Raw genomic sequence first — 14,422 nt, 5'->3', positions numbered from 1 at the left:
CAACCTACGGGAACATAACAGAGGTGGGTACAGGGTTCTGGGACAAATAGGATTGCAAGGATGGAGTGACTGACACAGAACTTTCAGGAATAAACAGGGGATGGCTATAAGATGGACATGTAAAAGCTCCTATGGTAGACAACTTGGAGCAAACCATTGTAAGGGGAAAATGGGGGTACATAGAACCGACTAACTAACATTTATTAAAACCCCTAACTGAACCAACCCTGCATACAACATCCCTGCTTGCAGGGAAGGAATATGTTGAAGTCAGTTCAGACTCATTACTCTCTTCAAAGTTTATTTTGTTGGTTGTTCAGATTTTATACACTGTGTTGTACTAAGCCACATATACACTTCCCTCATGCTAGTCTCTAGCTCAGGAAGACATTCAAACTCCTTTGATCAACTTAGGGAAAACCATTTAAACATTCCCGACTCAAATGATACAGCCCTTTATCTAAAATAAAGCTGTAATGAATTGATCCTGGATGAACACTGGATGCCTACCAAAGCTGCTCTATCACTCCCCCTCATCAGCTGGACAGAAGAGACAAAATATAACAAAAGGTTCCAGGGTCGAAATAAGAACAGGGAGGGGTCATTCACCAATTACCACCATGGGCAAAACAGACTCAACTTAGGGAAATTAGTTTAATTTATTGCCAATCAAATCAGAGTAGAATAATGAGAAATAAGCCAAAATCTTAAAAACACCTTCCCCTCATCCCTCCTTTCTTCCTGGGCTCAACTTCACCCCCCAGTTCACCCGCCAGTGGCAGGTCCATCTTGGAGCCAGATGGCATTGGGTCGATTGGACACAGGAAGCTTCTGGCAGCTTCTTATAGAAGCAACCCCTGTAGCCTACCGGCTACCAAAACCTTGCCATGCAAACCTGTCCTGGTTTAGGGCAAATTTGAGAGAAAACCTCCAATAGGTCCCCCCCCCAAGAAAGCAAACCCACGCAGCCCCTCCCCCCCAACCGGTTCAGGAAGAATTTTCTCAGAGAGAAGTGGAAAAAGCCTGTTTATTTAACAGGCAAAGCACTCCCCGGCACAAAAAATGAACAATAACAGATGACAAAACTCATTCGCCACTCTGAAGAGATGACAAATTCAGAAAGTCTCTCCTGTGGGTGGTCGCTCTGTTATCAGTCCCTCCGGCACTGGGAAAGGCTGCTGTCCAGAGTAGGCCCTGGTGGGCCACAAAGTGCAAGCTCTCGGTGCTTCCCTGGGTCCCCAGTCCGGAGCAGGTTCGAACAGTCCCAGGAAAAGGGAAAGAAAAACAGTCCAGGGAAAACTTCTCTGCCTCAGCTAGCTAAACTAACTAAAAAGCAAAGTAGGGCTCTGTTCTGCTCTGTCTGTGCCCAAACAACACAGTCCAGGGCAGAATGTGGAGGAGTGAGTGCAGTCTCTGATAACATACTCCATGCTTCTTCTTCTCCCCTCCTTTGCTCTCAGAACCAGTCTCAAAGGCACAGAATATAATATCCAGCATAAACAGAACAGATGATTGGGGATACAAGCATCATAAAGTCACCCTGGGACAAAACCTAACACAAAAGCCCACCATCCCGTCCTCTTTGTATTAAGATTAGTTTGCAAGTCAATCACTTCTAACATTCTTCTCTGAGCTTCATGAGCATATTCCCTGTCTGCATTTTCACTAAGTTGCCTTCTCTGAGCCTTCTTCCATTGTAGGGCTTTGTTGATCTGTTATACAGTGCCATACAAGTGAAGCCAAATTGGTTTTTGCCTTTTTTGCTTTTATATATTCTCTTATTCTTTACACATATATTTGTAGCTCTGTAGCCTATTACTGTTTTTTGTAACTAGCCCCAATTCTTTTCTTTACCCTGATAGGCAGAAAGACAAAACACATTCCAGAGGATCCAAGTTGGACGATCCAAGGCTCCTATCCTATCTTGATTCTTCCTGGAAGCCAAGGTTAAAACCAGCTCTTTGAGACACATTTTCATAAACAAAGTTTAGTTCCTGTCTAAGGGGGGAGGATTTAGAAAAGGGTTGAACCAAAGGGGAATTAGCTCACCACTTATGTCTCTAATTGGCGATTCTTGCAAATTATGCTAATTTGCTAAACTTATGAAACTGTATTCACCCTGTGTGGGGGTGGGCATTTTTCCATATCTATCCCTGGAGGCCTCCCATAAAGACCAGCCTTTACATTACCTCCTATACTAATATTGTCTTGAAAGTGTGTTGTTTCATTTCTAAAACCTTTAAGGCATCACATGTATTTACGTAACTGCTTTGGAGAAAGAGATAACTTCCATTATCCTGGAGAGCAAACGCCAGGCTCTTGTGGAGACAGTGAGTAAACTGCTGAGCATCAGGTATTTGTTCAGTGCACAAAAGAAAATGCTCAGAATTTGGGACTTAGTCAACCCCAAAGACATAACAGTAATGACAAGGATGGGAAACAAGGATCTGTTACAGATTAAGACTTTGAAAAAAAGCTATTCACACTTCTGCTAAGTTTATATGGGTGTAGTCTATCCAGCTAAGCAACAAATGAATACATCAGGCTACTATGCAAAAATTAATTACAGGCAGGGATAATTCAAATGTAGACATTACTTCTCCTCTCTGCTGTCTGTCATTGGACCTTCTCCCCTCCCTGCTCTGACATTTCCTCATATACTTGGTCACTCTCCAAACCAGTTAATGCTGTTGCCTTACTACCATGCTGAGGTAAGGTCGAACGTCCTGACGAGCCTTACACTCGAACTCCGCCCAAGCCCACTTACCTGACCCTACCAGGCTTGGGAAGCTTGGTCTCCCTGCCGAGGTAAGGTCGAACGTCCTGCCAAGCCTTACACTCGAACTCTGGCCAAGCCCCTTGCCTGACTCTCCTACTAGGCTTGGGAAGCTTGGTCTCCCTGCCGAGGTAAGGACGAACATCCTGCCGAGCCTTACACTCGAACCCCAGCCAAGCCCCCTTGCCTGATCCGACTAGGCTTGGGAAGCTTGGTCTCCCTGCCGAGGTAAGGTCGACCGTCCTGCCGAGCCTTACACTCGAACTCTGGCCAAGCCCCGTTGCCTGACTCTCCTACTAGGCTTGGGAAGCTTGGTCTCCCTGCCGAGGTAAGGTCGAACATCCTGCCGAGCCTTAGACTCGAACTCCGGCCAAGCCCCTCTGCCTGACTCTCCTACTAGGCTTGGGAAGCTTGGTCTCCCTGCCGAGGTAAGGTCGAACGTCCTGCCGAGCCTTACACTTGAACTCCGGCCAAGCCCCGTAGCCTGACCCTACTAGGCTTGGGAAGCTTGGTCTCCCTGCCGAGGTAAGGTCGAACGTCCTGCCAAGCCTTACACTCGAACTCTGGCCAAGCCCCCTTGCATGACACTCCTACTAGCCATGGGAAGCTTGGTCTCCCTGCCGAGGTAAGGTCGAACGACCTGCCGAGCCTTACACTCGAACTCCGTTCAAGCCCCCTTGCCTGACTCTCCTACTAGGCTTGGGAAGCTTGGTCTCCCTGCCGAGGTAAGGTCGAACGTCCTGCCAAGCCTTACACTCGAACTCCGGCCAAGCCCCTTGCCTGACTCTCCTACTAGGCGTGGGAAGCTTGGTCTCCCTGCTGAGGTAAGGTTGAACGTCCTGCCGAGCCTTACACTCGAACTCCAGCCAAGCCCCCTTGCCTGACCCTACTAGGCTTGGGAAGCTTGGTCTCCCTGCCGAGGTAAGGTCGACCGTCCTGCCGAGCCTTACACTCGAACTCTGGCCAAGCCCCGTGGCCTGGCTCTCCTACTAGGCTTGGGAAGCTTGGTTTCCCTGCCGACGTAAGGTCGAACGTCCTGACGAACCTTAGACTCGAACTCCGGCCAAGCCTCTCTGCCTGACTCTCCTACTAGGCTTGGGAAGCTTGGTCTCCCTGCTGAGAGAAGGTCGAACGTCCTGCCGAGCCTTACAGTGGAACTCCGGCCAAGCCCCGTTCCCTGACTCTCCTATTAGGCCTGGGAAGCTTGGTCTCCCTGCCGAGGTAAGGTTGAACGTCCTGCTGAGCCTTACACTCGAAATCCGGCCAAGCCCCCTTGCCTGACTCTCCTATTAGGCTTGGGAAGCTTGGTCTCCCTGCCGAGGTAAGGTCGAACGTCCTGCCGAGCCTTACACTCGAACTCCGGGCAAGGCCCCTTGCCTGACTCTCCTACGAGGCTTGGGAAGTTGGGTCTCCGTGCCGAGGTAAGGTCGAACGTCCTGCCGAGCCTTACACTCGAACTCCAACCAAGCCCCCTTTCCTGACTCTCCTGCTAGGCTTGGGAAGCTTGGTCTCCTTGCCGAGGTAAGGTCGAACGTCCTGCCGAGCCTTGCACTCGAACTCCGGCCAAGCCCCCTTGCCTGACCCTACTAGGCCTGGGAAGCTTGGTCTCCCTGCTGAGGTAAGGTCGACCGTCCTGCCGAGCCTTACACTGGAACTCCGGCCAAGCCCCCTTTCCTGACTCTCCTGCTAGGCTTGGGAAGCTTGGTCTCCTTGCCGAGGTAAGGTCGAACGTCCTGCCGAGCCTTACACTCGAACTCCGGCCAAGCCCCGTCGCCTGACCCTCCTACTAGGCTTGGGAAGCTTGGTCTCCCTGCCGAGGTAAGGTCGAACGCCCTGCCGAGCCTTACACTCGAACTCCGGCCAAGCCGCCTTGCCTGACCCTACTAGGCTTGGGAAGCTTGGTCTCCCTGCTGAGGCAAGGTCGAACGTCCTGCCGAGCCTTACACTCGAATTCCGGCCAACCCCCCTTGCCTGACCCTGCTAGGCTTGGGAAGCTTGGTCTCCCTGCCGAGGTAAGGTCGAACGTCCTGCCGAGCCTTACACTCGAACTCTGGCCAAGCCTCCTCGCCTGACCCTACTAGGCTTGGGAAGCTTGGTCTCCCTGCTGAGGTAAGGTCGAACGTCCTGCCGAGCCTTTCACTCGAACTCCGGCCAAGCCCCCTTGCCTGACCCTACTAGGCTTGGGAAGCTTGGTCTCCCTGCCGATATAAGTTCGAACGTCCTGCGAGCCTTACACTCGAACTCCGGTCAAGCCCCCTTGCCTGACTCTCCTACGAGGCTTGGGAAGCTTGCTCTCCCTGCCGAGGTAAGGTCGAACGCCCTGCCGAGCCTTACACTCGAACTCTGGCCAAGCCCCCTTGCCTGACTCTCCTACCAGGCTTGGGAAGCTTGGTCTCCCTGCCGAGGTAAGGTCGAACGCCCTGCCGAGCCTTACACTCGAAATCCGGCCAAGCCGCTTTGCCTGACCCTACTAGGCTTGGGAAGCTTGGTCTCCCTGCTGAGGTATGGTCGAACGTCCTGCCGAGCCTTACACTCGAACTCCGGACAAGCCCCCTTGCCTGACCCTACTAGGCTTGGGAAGCTTGGTCTCCCTGCCGAGGTAAGGTCGACCGTCCTGCCGAGCCTTACACTCGAACTCTGGCCAAGCCCCGTTGCCTGACTCTCCTACTAGGCTTGGGAAGCTTGGTCTCCCTGCCGAGGTAAGGTCGAAGGTCCTGACGAGCCTTAGACTCGAACTCCGGCCAAGCCCCCTTGCCTGACACTGCTACTAGGCTTGGGAAGCTTGGTCTCCCTGCCGAGGTAAGGTCGAACGTCCTGCCGAGCCTTACACACAAACTCTGGCCAAGCCCCCTTGCATGACACTCCTACTAGCCATGGGAAGCTTGGTCTCCCTGCCGAGGTAAGGTCGAACGACCTGCCGAATCTTACACTCGAACTCCGGCCATGCCCCCTTGCCTGACCCAACTAGGCTTGGGAAGCTTGGTCTCCCTGCCGAGGTAAGGTCGAACGTCCTGCCAAGCCTTACACTCGAACTCCGGCCAAGCCCCCTTCCTGACTCTCCTACTAGGCTTGGGAAGCTTGGTCTCCCTGCTGAGGTAAGGTTGAACGTCCTGCCGAGCCTTACACTCGAACTCCAGCCAAGCCCCCTTGCCTGACCCTACTAGGCTTGGGAAGCTTGGTCTCCCTGCCGAGGTAAGGTCGACCGTCCTGCCGAGCCTTACACTCGAACTCTGGCCAAGCCCCCTTGCCTGGCTCTCCTACTAGGCTTGGGAAGCTTGGTCTCCCTGCCGAGGTAAGGTCGAACGTCCTGCCGAGCCTTAGACTCGAACTCCGGCCAAGCCTCCTTGCCTGACTCTCCTACTAGGCTTGGGAAGCTTGGTCTCCCTGCTGAGGTAAGGTCGAACGTCCTGCCGAGCCTTACAGTCGAACTCCGGCCAAGCCCCGTTCCCTGACTCTCCTATTAGGCTTGGGAAGCTTGGTCTCCCTGCCGAGGTAAGGTTGAACGTCCTGCTGAGCCTTACACTCGAAATCCGGCCAAGCCCCCTTGCCTGACTCCCCTACTAGGCTTGGGAAGCTTGGTCTCCCTGCCGAGGTAAGGTCGAACGTCCTGCCGAGCCTTACACTCGAACTCCGGGCAAGCCCCCTTGCCTGACTCTCCTACGAGGCTTGGGAAGCTTGGTCTCCGTGCCGAGGTAAGGTCGAACGTCCTGCCGAGCCTTACACTCGAACTCCGGCCAAGCCCCTTTCCTGACTCTCCTGCTAGGCTTGGGAAGCTTGGCCTCCCTGCCGAGGTAAGGTTGAACGTCCTGCCGAGCCTTGCACTCGAACTCCGGCCAAGCCCCCTTGCCTGACCCTACTAGGCCTGGGAAGCTTGGTCTCCCTGCCGAGGTAAGGTCGAACGCCCTGCCGAGCCTTACACTCGAACTTCGGCCAAGCCCCCTTGCCTGACCCTACTAGGCTTGGGAAGCTTGGTCTCCCTGCTGAGGTAAGGTCGACCGTCCTGCCGAGCCTTACACTCGAACTCCGGCCAAGCCCCTTTGCCTGACTCTCCTATTAGGCTTGGGAAGCTTGGTCTCCCTGCCGAGGTAAGGTCGAACGTCCCTCCGAGCCTTACACTCGAACTCCAGCCAAGCCCCCTTGCCTGATGCTACTAGGCTTGGGAAGCTTGGTCTCCCTGCCGAGGTAAGGTCGAACGTCCTGCTGAGCCTTACATGCGAATTCTGGCCAAGCCCCCTTGCCTGACCCTGCTAGGCTTGAGAAGCTTGGTCTCCCTGCCGAGGTAAGGTCGAACGTCTTGCCGAGCCTTACACTCGAACTCTGGCCAAGCCGCTTTGCCTGACCCTACTAGGCTTGGGAAGCTTGGTCTCCCTGCTGAGGTAAGGTTGAACGTCCTGCCGAGCCTTACACTCGAACTCCGGCCATGCCCCCTTGCCTGACTCTCCTACTAGGCTTGGGAAGCTTGGTCTCCCTGCCGAGGTAAGGTCGAACGTCCTGCTGAGCCTTACACTCGAACTCCGGCCAAGCACCCTTGCCTGACTCCCCTACTAGGCTTGGGAAGCTCGGTCTCCCTGCCGAGGTAAGGTCGAACGCCCTGCCGAGCCTTACACTCGAACTCCGGCCAAGGCCCCTTGCCCGACTCTCCTACTGGGCTTGGGAAGCTTGGTCTCCCCGCCGAGGCTAGGTCGAACGCCCTGCCGAGCCTTACACTCGAACTCCGGCCAAGCCCCTTTCCTGACTCTCCTGCTAGGCTTGGGAAGATTGGTCTCCTTGCCGAGGTAAGGTTGAACGTCCTGCCGAGCCTTGCACTCGAACTCCGGCCAAGCCCCCTTGCCTGACCCTACTAGGCCTGGGAAGCTTGGTCTCCCTGCTGAGGTAAGGTCGAACATCCTGCCGAGCCTTAAACTCGAGCTCTGGCCAAGCCCCCTTGCCTGACCCTACTAGGCTTGGGAAGCTTGGTCTCCCTGCCGAGGTAAGGTCGAACGCCCTGCCGAGCCGTACACTCGAACTCCAGCCAAGCCCCCTTGCCTGACCCTACTAGGCTTGGGAAGCTTGGTCTCCCTGCTGAGGTTAGGTCGAACGTCCTGCCGAGCCTTACACTGGAACTCCGGCCAAGCCCCTTGCCTGACTCTCCTGCTAGGCTTGGGAAGCTTGGTCTCCGTGCCGAGGTAAGGTCGAACGTCCTGCCGAGCCTTACACTCGAACTCCGGCCAAGCCCCCTCGCCTGACCCTCCTACTAGGCTTGGGAAGCTTGGTCTCCCTGCCGAGGTAAGGTCGAACGCCCTGCCGAGCCTTACACTCGAACTTCGGCCAAGCCGCTTTGCCTGACCCTACTAGGCTTGGGAAGCTTGGTCTCCCTGCTGAGGTAAGGTCGACCGTCCTGCCGAGCCTTACACTGGAACTCCGGCCAATCCCTGTTCCCTGACTCTCCTATTAGGCCTGGGAAGCTTGGTCTCCCTGCCGAGGTAAGGTCGAACGTCCTGCCGAGCCTTACACTCGAACTCCGGCCATGCCCCCTTGCCTGACCCTACTAGGCTTGGGAAGCTTGGTCTCCCTGCCGAGGTAAGGTCGAACGTCCTGCCGAGCCTTACACTCGAATTCCGGCCAAGCCCGCTTGCCTGACCCTACTAGGCTTGGGAAGCTTGGTCTCCCTGCCGAGGTAAGGTCGAACGTCTTGCCGAGCCTTACACTCGAACTCTGGCCAAGCCCCCTTGCCTGACCTTCCTACTAGGCTTGGGAAGCTTGGTCTCCCTGCTGAGGTAAGGTCGAACGTCCTGCCGAGCCTTACACTCGAACTCCGGCCATGCCCCCTTGCCTGACTCTCCTACTAGGCTTGGGAAGCTTGGTCTCCCTGCCGAGGTAAGTTCGAACGTCCTGCCGAGCCTTACACTCGAACTCCGGCCAAGCCCCCTTGCCTGACTCTCCTACTAGGCTTGGGAAGCTTGGTCTCCCTGCCAAGGTAAGGTCGAACGCCCTGCCGAGCCTTACACTCGAACTCTGGCCAAGCCCCCTTGCCTGACTCTCCTACTAGGTTTGGGAAGCTTGGTCTCCCTGCCGAGGTAAGGTCGAACGCCCTGCCGAGCCTTACACTCGAAATCCGGCCAAGCCCCCTTGCCAGACCCTACTAGGCTTGGGAAGCTTGGTCTCCCTGCTGAGGTAAGGTCGAACGTCCTGCCGAGCCTTACACTCGAACTCCAGCCAAGCCCCCTTGCCTGACCCTACTAGGCTTGGGAAGCTTAGTCTCCCTGCCGAGGTAAGGTCGACCGTCCTGCCGAGCCTTACACTCGAACTCTGGCCAAGCCCCCTTGCCTGACTCCTACTAGGCTTGGGAAGCTTGGTCTCCCTGCTGAGGTAAGGTGAACGTCCTGCCGAGCCTTACACTCGAACTCCGGCCAAGCCCCCTTGCCTGACTCTCCTAGTAGGCTTGGGAAGCTTGGTCTCCCTGCCGAGGTAAGGTCGAACGTCCTGCCGAGCCTTTCACTCGAACTCCGGCCAAGCCCCCTTGCCGGAATCTCCTACTAGGCTTGGGAAGCTTGGTCTCCCTGCCGAGGTAAGGTCGACCGTCCTGCCGAGCCTTACACTGGAACTCCGGCCAAGCCCCGTTCCCTGACTCTCCTATTAGGCCTGGGAAGCTTGGTCTCCCTGCCGAGGCAAGGTCGAACGTCCTGCCGAGCCTTACACTCGAACTTCAGCCAAGCCCCCTTGCCTGACCCTACTAGGCTTGGGAAGCTTGGTCTCCCTGCCGAGGTAAGGTCGAACGTCCTGCTGAGCCTTACACTCGAATTCCGGCCAAGCCCCCTTGCCTGACCCTGCTAGGCTTGGGAAGCTTGGTCTCCCTGCCGAGGTAAGGTCGAACGTCTTGCCGAGCCTTACACTCGAACTCCGGCCAAGCCCCTTGCCTGACCCTACTAGGCTTGGGAAGCTTGGTCTCCCTGCTGAGGTAAGGTTGAACGTCCTGCCGAGCCTTACACTCGAACTCCGGCCATGCCCCCTTGCCTAACCCTACTAGGCTTGGGAAGCTTGGTCTCCCTGCCGAGGTAAGGTCGAACGTCCTGCTGAGCCTTACACTCGAACTCCGGCCAAGCCCCCTTGCCTGACTCTCCTACTAGGCTTGGGAAGCTTGGTCTCCCTGCCAAGGTAAGGTCGAACGCCCTGCCGAGCCTTACACTCGAACTCTGGCCAAGCCCCCTTGCCTGACTCTCCTACTAGGCTTGGGAAGCTTGGTCTCCCTGCCGAGGTAAGGTCGAACGCCCTGCCGAGCCTTACACTCGAAATCCGGCCAAGCCCCCTTGCCTGACTCTCCTACTAGGCTTGGGAAGCTTGGTCTCCCTGCTGAGGTAAGGTCGAACGTCCTGCCGAGCCTTACACTCGAACTCCGGACAAGCCCCCTTGCCTGACCCTACTAGGCTTGGGAAGCTTGGTCTCCCTGCCGAGGTAAGGTCGAACGCCCTGCCGAGCCTTACACTCGAACTCTGGTCAAGCCCCCTTGCCTGACTCTCCTACTAGGCTTGGGAAGCTTGGTCTCCCTGCCGAGGTAAGGTCGAACGTCCTGCTGAGCCTTACATGCGAATTCTGGCCAAGCCCCCTTGCCTGACCCTGCTAGGCTTGGGAAGCTTGTTCTCCCTGCCGAGGTAAGGTCGAATATCTTGCTGAGCCTTACAATCGAACTCTGGCCAAGCCGCTTTGCCTGACCCTAATAGGCTTGGGAAGCTTGGTCTCCCTGCTGAGGTAAGGTCGAACGTCCTGACGAGCCTTACACTCGAACTCCGGCCATGCCCCCTTGCACGACTCTCCTACTAGGCTTGGGAAGCTTGCTCTCCCTGCCAAGGTAAGGTCGAACGCCCTGCCGAGCCTTACACTCGAACTCTGGCCAAGCCCCCTTGCCTGACTCTCCTACTAGGTTTGGGAAGCTTGGTCTCCCTGCCGAGGTAAGGTCGAACGCCCTGCCGAGCCTTACACTCGAAATCCGGCCAAGCCGCTTTGCCTGACCCTACTAGGCTTGGGAAGCTTGGTCTCCCTGCCGAGGTAATTCGAACGTCCTGCCGAGCCTTACACTCGAACTCCGGACAAGCCCCCTTGCCTGACTCTCCTACTAGGCTTGGGAAGCTTGGTCTCCCTGCCGAGGTAAGGTCGACCGTCCTGCCGAGCCTTACACTCGAACTCTGGCCAAGCCGCTTTGCCTGACCCTAATAGGCTTGGGAAGCTTGGTCTCCCTGCTGAGGTAAGGTTGAACGTCCTGCCGAGCCTTACACTCGAACCCCAGGCAAGCCCCCTTGCCTGACCCTACTAGGCTTGGGAAGCTTGGTCTCCCTGCCGAGGTAAGGTCGAACGTCCTGGCGAGCCTTAGACTCGAACTCCGGCCAAGCCCCTCTGCCTGACTCTCCTACTAGGCTTGGGAAGCTTGGTCTCCCTGCTGAGATAAGGTCGAATGTCCTGCCGAGCCTCACACTGGAACTCCGGCCAAGCCCCGTTCCCTGACTCTCCTATTAGACCTGGAAGCTTGGTCTCCCTGCCGTGGTAAGGTCGAACGTCCTGACGAGCCTTACATTCGAACTCTCGCCAAGCCGCTTTGCCTGACCCTACTAGGCTTGGGAAGCTTGGTCTCCCTGCCGAGGAAAGGTCGAACGTCCTGCCGAGCCTTACACTCAAACTCCGGCCAAGCCCCCTTGCCTGACTCTCCTACTAGGCTTCGGAAGCTTGGTCTCCCTGCCGAGGTAAGGTCGAACGTCCTGCCGAGCCTTAAACTCGAACTCCGGCCAAGCCCCCTTGCCTGACCCTACTAGGCTTGGGAAGCTTGGTCTCCCTGCCGAGGTAAGGTCGAACGCCCTGCCGAGCCGTACACTCGAACTCCAGCCAAGCCCCCTTGCCTGACCCTACTAGGCTTGGGAAGCTTGGTCTCCCTGCTGAGGTAAGGTCGACCGTCCTGCCGAGCCTTACACTGGAACTCCGGCCAAGCCCCTTTCCTGACTCTCCTGCTAGGCTTGGGAAGGTTGGTCTCCGTGCCGAGGTAAGGTCGAACGTCCTGCCGAGCCTTACACTCGAACTCTGGTCAAGCCCCGTCGCCTGACCCTCCTACTAGGCTTGGGAAGCTTGGTCTCCCTGCCGAGGTAAGGTCGAACGCCCTGCCGAGCCTTACACTCGAACTCCGGCCAAGCCCCCTTGCCTGACCCTCCTACTAGGCTTGGGAAGCTTGGTCTCCCTGCTGAGGTAAGGTCGACCGTCCTGCCGAGCCTTACACTGGAACTCCGGCCAAGCCCTGTTCCCTGACTCTCCTATTAGGCCTGGGAAGCTTGGTCTCCCTGCCGAGGTAAGGTCGAACGTCCCTCCGAGCCTTACACTCGAACTCCAGCCATGCCCCCTTGCCTGACTCTCCTACTAGGCTTGGGAAGCTTGGTCTCCCTGCCGAGGTAAGGTCGAACGTCCTGCTGAGCCTTACATGCGAATTCTGGCCAAGCCCCCTTGCCTGACCCTGCTAGGCTTGGGAAGCTTGGTCTCCCTGCCGAGGTAAGGTCGAACGTCTTGCCGAGCCTTACACTCGAACTCTGGCCAAGCCGCTTTGCCTGACCCTACTAGGCTTGGGAAGCTTGGTCTCCCTGCTGAGGTAAGGTCGAACGTCCTGCCGAGCCTTACACTCGAACTCCGGCCATGCCCCCTTGCCTGACTCTCCTACTAGGCTTGGGAAGCTTGGTCTCCCTGCCGAGGTAAGTTCGAACGTCCTGCCGAGCCTTACACTCGAACTCCGGCCAAGCCCCCTTGCCTGACTCTCCTACTAGGCTTGGGAAGCTTGCTCTCCCTGCCGAGGTAAGGTCGAACGCCCTGCCGAGCCTTACACTCGAACTCTGGCCAAGCCCCCTTGCCTGACTCTCCTACTAGGTTTGGGAAGCTTGGTCTCCCTGCCGAGGTAAGGTCGAACGCCCTGCCGAGCCTTACACTCGAAATCCGGCCAAGCCCCCTTGCCTGACCCTACTAGGCTTGGGAAGCTTGGTCTCCCTGCCGAGGTAAGGTCGAACGTCCTGCCGAGCCTTACACTCGAAGCCCAGCCAAGCCCCCTTGCCTGACCCTACTAGGCTTGGGAAGCTTAGTCTCCCTGCCGAGGTAAGGTCGACCGTCCTGCCGAGCCTTACACTCGAACTCTGGCCAAGCCCCCTTGCCTGACCCTACTAGGCTTGGGAAGCTTGGTCTCCCTGCTGAGGTAAGGTTGAACGTCCTGCCGAGCCTTACACTCGAACTCCGGCCAAGCCCCCTTGCCTGACTCTCCTAGTAGGCTTGGGAAGCTTGGTCTCCCTGCCGAGGTAAGGTCGAACGTCCTGCCGAGCCTTTCACTCGAACTCCGGCCAAGCCGCCTTGCCTGACCCTACTAGGCTTGGGAAGCTTGGTCTCCCTGCCGAGGTAAGGTCGACCGTCCTGCCGAGCCTTACACTGGAACTCCGGCCAAGCCCCCTTGCCAGACTCTCCTACTAGGCTTGGGAAGCTTGGTCTCCCTGCCGAGGCAAGGTCGAACATCCTGCCGAGCCTTACACTCGAACTTAGGCCAAGCCCCCTTGCCTGACCCCACTAGGCTTGGGAAGCTTGGTCTCCCTGCCGAGGTAAGGTCGAACGTCCTGCCGAGCCTTACACTCGAATTCTGGCCAAGCCCCCTTGCCTGACCCTACTAGGCTTGGGAAGCTTGGTCTCCCTGCCGAGGTAAGGTCGAATATCTTGCTGAGCCTTACACTCGAACTCTGGCCAAGCCCCTTTGCCTGACCCTACTAGGCTTGGGAAGCTTGGTCTCCCTGCTGAGGTAAGGTCGAACGTCCTGCCGAGCCTTACACTCGAACTCCGGCCATGCCCCCTTGCCTGACTCTCCTACTAGGCTTGGGAAGCTTGGTCTCCCTGCCGATATAAGTTCGAACGTCCTGCCGAGCCTTACACTCGAACTCCGGCCAAGCCCCCTTGCCTGACTCTCCTACTAGGCTTGGGAAGCTTGCTCTCCCTGCCGAGGTAAGGTCGAACGCCCTGCCGAGCCTTACACTCGAACTCTGGCCAAGCCCCCTTGCCTGACTCTCCTACTAGGTTTGGGAAGCTTGGTCTCCCTGCCGAGGTAAGGTCGAACGCCCTGCCGAGCCTTACACTCGAAATCCGGCCAAGCCGCCTTGCCTGACTCTCCTACTAGGCTTGGGAAGCTTGGTCTCCCTGCTGAGGTAAGGTCGAACGTCCTGCCGAGCCTTACACTCGAACTCCAGCCAAGCCCCCTTGCCTGACCCTACTAGGCTTGGGAAGCTTAGTCTCCCTGCCGAGGTAAGGTCGACCGTCCTGCCGAGCCTTACACTCGAACTCTGGCCAAGCCGCTTTGCCTGACCCTAATAGGCTTGGGAAGCTTGGTCTCCCTGCTGAGGTAAGGTTGAACGTCCTGCCGAGCCTTACACTCGAACCCCGGCCAAGCCCCCTTGCCTGACTCTCCTAGTAGGCTTGGGAAGCTTGGTCTCCCTGCCGAGGTAAGGTCGAACGCCCTGCCGAGCCTTTCACTCGAACTTCGGCCAAGCCGCTTTGCCTGACCCTACTAGGCTTGGGAAGCTTGGTCTCCCTGCCGAGGTAAGGTCGACCGTCCTGCCGAGCCTTACACTGGAACTCCGGCCAATCCCTGTTCCCTGACTCTCCTATTAGGCCTGG

This window comes from Vidua chalybeata (genome assembly GCF_026979565.1).
Source record: "Vidua chalybeata isolate OUT-0048 chromosome W unlocalized genomic scaffold, bVidCha1 merged haplotype SUPER_W_unloc_12, whole genome shotgun sequence".
Classification (NCBI taxonomy): Eukaryota; Metazoa; Chordata; class Aves; order Passeriformes; family Viduidae; genus Vidua; species Vidua chalybeata.
Note: the sequence above shows the minus strand (reverse complement) of the source record.